The sequence below is a fragment of the Astatotilapia calliptera genome, unplaced genomic scaffold, assembly GCF_900246225.1.
Source record: "Astatotilapia calliptera unplaced genomic scaffold, fAstCal1.2 U_scaffold_199, whole genome shotgun sequence".
Taxonomy (NCBI): domain Eukaryota; kingdom Metazoa; phylum Chordata; class Actinopteri; order Cichliformes; family Cichlidae; genus Astatotilapia; species Astatotilapia calliptera.
Genome location: NW_020535728.1, coordinates 1 through 10325, shown reverse-complemented (window position 1 = coordinate 10325; position 10325 = coordinate 1). Strand labels below are relative to the sequence as shown.

The following is a 10325-nucleotide window of genomic DNA, read 5'->3' as shown; positions in this document are numbered from 1 at the left end:
GTTGCCATTAAGCATGACAAGTATCTAGCTGACAGGATAAAGGTATGTTTATTTATCTACAGTTGTGTTATTTTAATTACTTTTAGTTCCACTAAAAGAGGGGGAGTAGCAGGAGCATGTGTGACGTGCTCAAACACAGCTGGATCAAATGCCTGAATTAGCTCTTCAGCATGGCATCAAGTTTGGCAAAGGCCTGACAACAAGCCATTCATTTGATTCAGGTGTGTCAGAACAAGGATGCATCTAAAAGCTAAAGAAAAAAAGTAGTTGTCCAGGACTGGAGTTGGAGTCCCTGTGCTAGGCTCTATGTACACATAAGAAGTGGCCTTTGGTGATCGGGCGCAGTTATGGTACATGACTGACTCACTCGGTGCCTGTACTACAGGGTTACTTGTCTGCGTTTTTGGGGGGGAACAGGACCTGACTGTCGTCTGTTTTTGGACACAGTTCAGAGAATCGGGCCATCCAAAACACATAGCAGAGGATGGTTTTGATCCATCGACCTCTGGGTTATGGGCCCAGCACGCTTCCGCTGCGCCACTCTGCTGCACAGCACCCCAGATGGGACTCGAACCTACAATCCCTGGCTTAGGAGGCCAGTGCCTTATCCATTAGGCCACCGGAGAAGATGAGTGCTTGACTTCCTTTCTTTGGAGGTTGTTTCGGGGTTCGAGTGAGAGCCATGGTTTCAAGCTGGTTTTTAGTTCAAAGATGAAGCTGTATTTAAGAACATTTGAGAAACGCTGAGAAAATAATTTACACTCTGGGCAACTCAGTGTCCAGAACTCTGGCCAGCCAACACGCTGTGCTTATTGCTCCACTTTATTTGGGGGCGTTTATGTTGTCTGTTGAGACTTGTGAAACCACATGAAGACCAGAGAGTACCAACGATTTGAATCACTGAATCTAGTTCCACTAAAAGAGGGGGAGTAGCAGGAGCATGTGTGACGTGCTCAAACACAGCTGGATCAAATGCTTGAATTAGCTCTTCAGCATGGCATCAAGTTTGACAAAGGCCTGACAACAAGCCATTCATTTGATTCAGGTGTGTCAGAACAAGGATGCATCTAAAAGCTAAAGAAAAAAAGAACAGTGCCTCTCCAGGACTGGACTTGGAATCCCTGTGCTAGGCTCTATGTAGACATAAGAAGTGGCCTTTGGTGATCGGGGGCAGTTATCGTACATGACTGACTCACTCGGTGCCTGTACTACAGGGTTACTTGTCTGCATTTTTGGGGAACAGGGCCCTGTTTCAGGAAGCCGGTTTAGTGGAAAAACTGAGTAAGTATACCCTGAGTTAACGAAAACTCTGGGTTTTCGGTTTCACAAAGCGAGTTCAGATGAAGCCTCAGTGAGTCACTATGACGACACACTCCGTGAAGCTAACCTGCCCCCTAGCAGGTTTACTACAACTAACCCTGACTGTCTCCGCCCCTTTGTCGGAAACCTGACAGTAGGAAGTGTCGGACATGGCGTGCCCCTTCCTTGAAGAGCCAGTAGATTGTGAAGCCCAAATTCTCCGCAGAGCTCTCCGCCGGGAGAGAGTGATCAGAGCGCGTTTGGACATTTTATCATTTCCTGATGATTTTCTGTGCGAACGTTACCGTTTCTCAGCACAATCTATAAGTTATTTGAATAACATCCTCAGGCCATATATTACGCATGTGACACATCGCGGACATGATCTCAGTTCATTACATATTATTTGTATTGCACTTCGGTTTTTTGCAAACGGGAGCTTTCTGTATAATATTGGTGACGCTGAGCACGTTTCCAAGGCTACTGTCTGTCGGGCAGTCAGGAATGTTACAGTTGCACTGAAACGTCTCCTGTACTCGTTTGTGGTGTTCCCCGGTCATAGACCCACAAGATTTATCAAAGAGGGATGCCACAAAATTGCAGGTATCAGGATGACCAAAACTTAATTTATGATGTGGTGATACTTGAACTACTACTTAAATTTTACATTTCCCAGGCGTGATTGGCTGTATAGATGGCACTCACATTCCAATCATTGCTCCTTCAGTAAATGAAGGAGACTATGTGAACAGGAAATCCTTCCACAGCATTAATGTGCAGGTACATAGTTCCCTGTAGCATTTCAAACTAACAAATTATTTCATTATAGTAATGGATGCTAATTTGTGTTCTCTGCACTGTGAAGATCATATGTGATGCTGCCAACATTATCACAAATGTGGAAGCCAAGTGGCCAGGCTCTGTCCATGACTCACAAATATTCCGTGAATGTACACTGAGCACAAAATTTGGACATGGTGAGTTGAGAATACTGTAAAATATATAAAGACCAATTGCTTCAGGGACATTTGAACTGAAGTGTATCCTTCTGTCTTAGGAGAGTTCACTGGCTACTTGCTTGGTGATAGGGGGTATCCATGTTTACCCTATTTGCTTACCCCTTACCCTGACCCTGAACCGGGCCCACAGCAGCGATATAATCTGGCTAATTGCAGGACAAGAGCCAGAATTGAAATGACTATCGGAATGCTTAAGGCCCGGTTCCAGTGCCTGCAAAGACTCAGGGTCACCCCAGAAAGGGCATGTGACATTATTGTGGCATGTGTGATTCTTCACAACATTGCCACAATTAGAGGAGAACACTGTCCTTCTGAACCAGACATCAGCAGTGATCCAAACCATGAACATCCTGACCCTCCCACGGACATAGAAGATGGAAGCGCAGTCAGAGACACCATATGTCACAATCATTTCTTTTGACCCATCACCTCAACATGTTGAAAGAAGAATAAACAGATTTTTTGTTCAACTGGCTTTATTGGTCGCCTGTATTTCCTGTACACAAAGTATTAAAAGATGTAAACCTCATAAAGTGTCTCTGTTGCTTCCTCCTCTGTAACAGCTGTCAATGTTTCTTCATTATTTTCCTGTAGTAAAGAAATAAACAACATTGCTGTTCTACTGTAAACTCATATAATCTGTGGAGTATTACTCACAACTGCATGTTGGTCTGGCTCAACAGGAGGCTGCACCAGATGCAGTACACCATCACCATCAACTGATAGAATATGAGGTTTATACAGGTCACTTATAACTTACAAGGGACCAAATGGCAATTAACAAACATACCAATCACCTTACACTTCATTGTCATTATGCTCTCAAAGACAACCAAGACTGAGGGAAGGCAAAATCAGTCGGAAAATAACTTCACTACAAAATAATCCATTATGGTAGAGTTTATCAAATGAATGAGCAGCACTGCAAAGGTGACTGTGAAGAAAGGATGTATGCACATCATGTATTATTTTGAATTTACCTCTTATGTAGGCACTTGTGTCTTGCGGGGTTATTGACTCAGAGGATGTCCCCGCAGAGATGCCTTCGGCCACAGGGCGCCCACTGTTTTGGCTGAGGGCAACTGCTCAGCCTCTGTGAGTGGTGGAGGACCCCCACCTGTTTTTCGGGCCTCCGCTTTTTTTCTGTTGGCTATAACGGGTCACATTTGAGCATACAGAGTAAGCAAATATGTACTTGTAATGTGCTCAGATAATTTCAATAAGTGCTTACAGAAAGAAAATTAATGTAGCCTCTAACTGCAATTGATTTACATGGGACAAACAGACCAAGCACTATGGCTCATAATACAATTACACCTTACCTGTTTGGACTATATTTTTATATTTCATTTTTACTTGCTGCCAGGAACGTTTGGGGCCTGTTGGGTTGCACCTGCGCTCACATCACATCACAAAATAAAATGTATAAAATAACAAATAAAATAACGTGTTAAATGGGTGGAAATCCCTAGATCAATGTTTAGATTAACACTCACGCATTGACTCTGTCGGCTATGTTTTGCCATGCATGCTCCCTTTCTTTTGCAGCTGTGGCTGTGTTACTTTTTTCCGCGGAATTTGCATGTTATCGGCATATGCTGCCATCAGAATTTCGGCCTCAAGCGCTGTGAAATACATTGACCGCGCCTTCTTTCCCTCCGTCTCCATGGTGACTCGCTTAGTCTGTGCTCCGCTTATCAGGGCTTTATGTATCCTCGTCCGCGCGCTTCACTTGGGGTTAAAGCAACTCCGCGTTGACTGAACTAATTGTTATCAGCCTTTCTGAAACCGAATATTCCGAGTTGGACAGTTCGGGGTTACTCAACCCTGAGTATCGTTTTTCACTCTGAGTTTTCTAAACCGGCTTCCTGAAATAGGGCCCTGGGGCCCGTTCTTCGTACGTCGCTTACTACATCCAAGATCAAATGACACATCCAAGATCAAATCATCGCGCTAACCGTGAGCTCGCTAATCCGGTTCCCCGAACACACCTGCTGTTGACGATTACTACAGCTGGACGCAGGAATGTGACATCACTGGGTGTCGTAAAAGGGGCTACGCATCGATAGTAGAAACATTGATCGGCAACCCGCTGATTGGTCGGCGAAAATGTCGAAGGGGCGTGCTCGGTATTTTCCGGCAGCAGAGCAAGAACTCATGAGTGAGGGATTTCAGGAGTTTCAGAGTTTAATTAAAACGCAAGAGAACACTGCAAAGGCTGCAAAAGCAAGGAGAGAGGGCTGGCAGAAAGTTGCTGACAAATCAAACTCGTAGGTAATTTAATAATAATAATAATAATGGATTGGATTTATATAGCGCTTTCCAAGGCACCCAAAGCGCTTTACGATACCACTATTCATTCACTCCCACATTCACACCCTGGTGGAGGCAGCTACGGTTGTAGCCAGGCTGCCATATCGCGCCATCGGCCCCTCTGGCCAACACCAGTAGGCGGTAGGGTAGATCTATCATATGACACTATATTGTCCAATATCATATGGCATTATATTATATTATAATATGTTATATTATATCCCCTTTCACATTAGAGCCACAACAGGACCCACAAGAACATGGGAACAAGTAAAAGTGGAATACAGGAGTATTCTACAGAATGGTAATATTTATCTCTTAGATTGCTTTGCGTCTCTTGGCAAGGTAATACTGGCCTGTAATACTCTGTTAGTTTGTTCATAACAGCAACCAAGAAAAGGGCAGAGGAAAAAAAGACAGGTGGTGGTCCTGCACCCCCTTGTCAACAAGTTGGTTAAGTAAATAATACCCTCACGGGAATATCGATATCTCTCTATGAGCACACTGTCGCGCTGAGCTAAAGGATCCTGTCTATCCCGCAATATACGCTGAATTCTGAGGACTCTCCTTATCAATCTTGCACCTTCCGCAATGGGTTGGTCGCGTATATGGACAGGACATGGCTGCGACAGGCTTCCCAAATCCACCTTCGCTTTTATAGCCGTGGTCTCTCATCTTGATTACACGAAGTAATTTACAATTACTACTCTGAAATATGAATTACATCTGTAATAATCACATACATGTAATAGAATGTTAATAGTTCATTTCCCTTTTTTAGGAAATGACCTGTATGTATCTGTGTGACATCAATAAAAGGATCAAGTGCTGCATTATCTTTAGTTACATTGATAATATTTATTTATGGTGAAACAGTGGAAAAATATCGCTGTTGCTTTCGTATAAATGAAGCGGACATACCTGCGTGGCCGCGATCTAATCCTGTTTACATAAAGTAAACCTGCTCCCGAGCAGGTTTACGCTTACGGCTCTGTTGCTATGACAGCAAGTCCCGGATGAGCTTCGGGGAACCGACTGATCCAGGATCACGCGAAATCGTCAACAATCTAATCCGGCTAACCTACTTAGCGAGGTACGAAGAACGGGCCCCTGGACCTGAGTGTCGTCTGTTTTTGGACACAGTTCAGAGAATCGGGCCATCCAAAACACATAGCAGAGGATGGTTTCGATCCATCGACCTCTGGGTTATGGGCCCAGCACGCTTCCGCTGCGCCACTCTGCTGGACAGCACCCCAGATGGGACTCGAACCCACAATCCCTGGCTTAGGAGGCCAGTGCCTTATCCATTAGGCCACCGGGGAAGATGAGTGCTTGACTTCCTTTCTTTGGAGGTTGTTTCGGGGTTCGAGTGAGAGCCATGGTTTCAAGCTGGTTTTTAGTTCAAAGATGAAGCTGTATTTAAAAGCGAGACATTTTAAATAAGAATAAGAAAGAAAAGTATTTCCTTGTGACCCCCTCTCCCTGTTAATGCCCTACCTGGCCCCTGGCAACACTTTGCTAGATCCGCCCCTGCACAGTTACCAGCTGTCAGCTACTTAGAAAAAGGATCTTGGTGTTATTTGTCTCTCAGAAAGAGTTCATAACTTCCCTTCAACTCATTCATGTCACCTAAAAGGTAAACCTGTTTCTCCATCACTGTTCTGCTCTGATGATTCAGTAAGGACATCTCCTGGTTTCATCTTCATGTTTCCCTCTCACCACATATCCAAACCGATATCATGACCAGCAGCTTTACAGCTGTGGCTCCAGCAAACATCAACTGATACTAGAAATTAATATTAAATAAATTCTAACAATAGCTGATCAAGCTTAAACGTGCTGCTGTTGTTTAGCGTGACATCCGCTGGTTTCCTGTTTCTGGCGCAAAGTGGGAGATAAAAAAACAACAGACAAAAGCCGATCAGCTGATCATTGATCAGTTTCATGATTAAAGTAGCAACAGAAGAGGGGGGGGGGGGGGGATAAGAGAAGAGGCAGCTGTGCAGCGTAAAAACAGAATAACTCCAGCTTTTTGTCTTTTCCCATTCTAGCTAAAGTACGGGACAAACTGCGTCTCTTCTCAGCTCAGTACAAAACACGTAATATTTTCTCTGAATGAGGGACCATTCCACTTTTTAAGGAGCCGTTGGCAACTCTACTAACTAACCTTATGAATAAAATAAAGTTTACTATCTGTCACGGTCTGGCTGGCAGACCGTGGGGATGTGTGGTGAAGGAGGACCCAGGCGCGGTGCTCTATGTATAAACAGTGTATTTATTTACAGTGTGCAACAAAGTAACAATAAATCCCCGTGTTTTCCCAGACTCCCGTGTTGTGTCTCTCCGTGAATAGTCCGTGTCTTTGTGCTCTCCGCTCCCGTGTCAGCACCCCCCGGTGCTCGCTGCTCTCATGTCTTCCACGCTCCTCCTGCAGGAAACAATAGACGCAGCCGTCAGGACACATACAACTGCGGGCATACACGCACACTAACTTAACTGAACAGAAGACTAACGTGGAGTCTCATGCAATGATCCCGCGTCGGTGGGAGCTCCAAGACTCTCTTAAGTAGCTCCCCCGACGAGGCCTGATCAGCAGCAGGTGTGTGGCTTCGGGTGTGGCCAGTCCCCTTGCAGGGCCACACCCTCCAGGCCTGACGCCGCCTATAAACAAGTGCTCAGCCACCCACACACACATATACACAAGCACAGGGAAGGGGGAGCAACACCAAAATACACAACAATAATAATAATAATATAATACATAACTGCTCAGGGACCCTGGGCCACTCAGTCCCAAGGACCCTGACACGATCAGTAACATCATAGCAACCGAACAGCTGTATAGAAACTCCGTCATGCTAGCTCACGCAGTACCAGTTATTGTAACTGACTGTAAAAAGTCAGCACAACGAAAATAAACTGCACCTAAACTTGGTTTATATCTGACCCAGATAGACTGCAGGTCATAACTTCTTACCTGAAGTTCAGTTCACCGCCTCCGGCCTCTGCTCCTCCTGCCTTTCCATCATCCACCTGCCAGCGTGTTGCATCTGCTGGCCTCCACCACTTGCTAATGTTACTGAATCTGTGGAAGCTCCGCAATAGCCACCACCAAACAATTGAGTTATTTTTACACATCTCCCAGCATCTGGCCAATCCACCACCTTTCAGTGTTTATACTGTTACGGGGAAAAAAAACAAAAAAAACATCGGCCCATAAAAACGAAAAATCACCATCGGCCCACCGGGCAAATGCCCGGTGTATGGGCAGAAATCTGTGCCATCAGAAACTGAATTTGAATAAGTTAAATTTGAATTTGAATTGCTCAGATTGAATCTGAATTGTAACTTGAATAAATGCTTTTGAAAACTGAATTTGAATTAGTCTAATTTGAAATTGAATTTATGGTTTGAAAATGATCATCACTAAATTGAAATTGAATTTTATATTTTGAAAATGAATTGATTTGCTTTGAAACTGCATTTTATCCTTTAAAAATTCAGCTCTCGAATAATTTCAGTTTCACTTCTCACCATTCAGTTTCAGTTCTACAATTCAATTTCAGTTCCAAAATTCAGTTTTTTGGAACTTACATCCGGTTCCGGTTCAAGCGCAGATTAATAGAACTACGTTTTACTAGCGGACCGAAAGTGTTACTGACGGGAATCTACAGCATCTTGAGCTGAATTAAGACTTCAGAAGTCATTCATCATGTTGAATGACCAGCGGATAAACTCTCAGGTTGGTAATAAATGTATTACATGTATAAGAACAAGCGTCATGTTAACAAATGATAGCCGTAAGGTAACTTTTATGCTTATTGTAGCTGCTAGCTAAAAACGCTAATTTAGCGTAGTTTGCCCTGAATTCAGCTTTGACAAACAAATATGATCGACTGTTTCTAGTAGAATTCCAAAGTTGTCATCTTGTACCCTCTCAGAGTGCCCCTCTGTATGCTTGCAGAGACCCCTACAGTAGGGAAACATGCAAAACGCTGTCCAAACCTTTGTATTTTAGCTTTATTTATGTCTTACACAGCATCCCAACTCTTTAGCTAACTTAATAACTTTAGCTAAAGTGAATAGTTAGTCTAATTCATTAGTGCAGCATTACTGGATCACCTCTGTTTGAAGTGATATAATGTGATATTCAACTATCACTGAAACAGCAAACTTTGTAAATAAGCAAACAACACTTCTCATTCTCTAAACGTTTGGCCACAGCTGTAGATTACACTATCAGTGCTTGTTCACTCTTGACAATAATTACATTTCAAAATTTACTTTGTGCATCTACAGGTAAACAATATCTAATATTTTATCTAAATGACTGCTTTGTCTTTGAAAAGGGTGAAGAGCCTGAGGCCGGTGACAGTCCAGTTCTACTCTAAGTACATCCTTACAGTGGCTCACAGGACAAGGCTACATTCCTGTCCTGCCAGAAGAGAAGAGAAACTTCAGAGTCTTCATGCAGTTCAACCACACCTGTCATATTCCGTATGACAGGGGTCTCAAACTCCAGTCCTCAAGGGCCAGTGTCATGCAACTTTTCCATGTCCTCGAGGACTGGAGTTTGAGACCCCTGCCGTATGGTGTTCATGCTGTTTTCTACCCCACAGTTACAGCATGTCTGACTGCCTGTTCAGCATATGCAAAAAATATATGATGAGTTTAAGCATGTGATGACTAAGGCCTTCCATTATGGTGTTTGTCATCACATGTCACAGACATCTGGATGATCATTTGGAATAAACAAAAAAACTAAAAACTTGTTACTTCATCTTTATTATTATTGTTGTTCTTATTTTACATTGTTAATGCCCTACCTGGCCCCCTGGCAACACTTTGCTAGATCCGCCCCTGCACAGTTACCAGCTGTCAGCTACTTAGAAAAAGGATCTTGGTGTTATTTGTCTCTCAGAAAGAGTTCATAACTTCCCTTCAACTCATTCATGTCACCTAAAAGGTAAACCTGTTTCTCCATCACTGTTCTGCTCTGATGATTCAGTAAGGACATCTCCTGGTTTCATCTTCATGTTTCCCTCTCACCACATATCCAAACCGATATCATGACCAGCAGCTTTACAGCTGTGGCTCCAGCAAACATCAACTGATACTAGAAATATATATTAAATAAATTCTAACAACAGCTGATCAAGCTTAAACGTGCTGCTGTTGTTTAGCGCGACATCCGCTGGTTTCCTCTTTCTGGCGCAAAGTGGGCAATAAATAAACAAGAGAGACGATCAGCTGATCATTGATCAGTTTCATGATTAAAGTAGCAACAGAAGAGGGAGGGGGGGGGATAAGAGAAGAGGCAGCTGTGCAGCATATAGACAGAATAACTCCATCTTTGTGTCTTTTCCCATTCTAGCTAAAGTTCGGGACAAACTGCGTCTCTTCTCAGCTCAATACGAAACCCGTAATATTTTCTCTGAATGAGGGACCATTCCACTTTTTAAGGAGCCGTTGGCAACTCTACTAACTAACCTTATGAATAAAATAAAGTTCACTATCAGTAACATCATAGCAACCGAACAGCTGTATAGAAACTCCGTCATGCTAGCTCACGCAGTACGAGTTATTGTAACTGACTGTAAAAAGTCAGCACAACGAAAATAAACTCCACCTAAACTTGGTTTATATCTGACCCAGATAGACTGCAGGTCATAACTTCTTACCTCAAGTTCAGTC

The 10325-nt window shown here is 43.4% G+C and overlaps 4 non-coding genes across 4 annotated transcripts; all 4 read right to left on the bottom strand.

Moving 5' to 3' along the window:
* Positions 1-475: 475 nt before the first annotated feature.
* On the bottom strand, positions 476-547 carry trnam-cau (transfer RNA methionine (anticodon CAU)). The gene has a single exon. It is a non-coding gene; the product is annotated as a tRNA-Met (tRNA).
* Positions 548-553: 6 nt separating this feature from the next.
* trnar-ccu (transfer RNA arginine (anticodon CCU)) lies at positions 554-626 on the bottom strand. The gene has a single exon. It is a non-coding gene; the product is annotated as a tRNA-Arg (tRNA).
* A 5176-nt stretch (positions 627-5802) lies between these two features.
* trnam-cau (transfer RNA methionine (anticodon CAU)) lies at positions 5803-5874 on the bottom strand. Its single transcript has one exon. It is a non-coding gene; the product is annotated as a tRNA-Met (tRNA).
* Positions 5875-5880: 6 nt separating this feature from the next.
* On the bottom strand, positions 5881-5953 carry trnar-ccu (transfer RNA arginine (anticodon CCU)). Its single transcript has one exon. It is a non-coding gene; the product is annotated as a tRNA-Arg (tRNA).
* Between the last annotated feature and the right edge of the window lie 4372 nt (positions 5954-10325).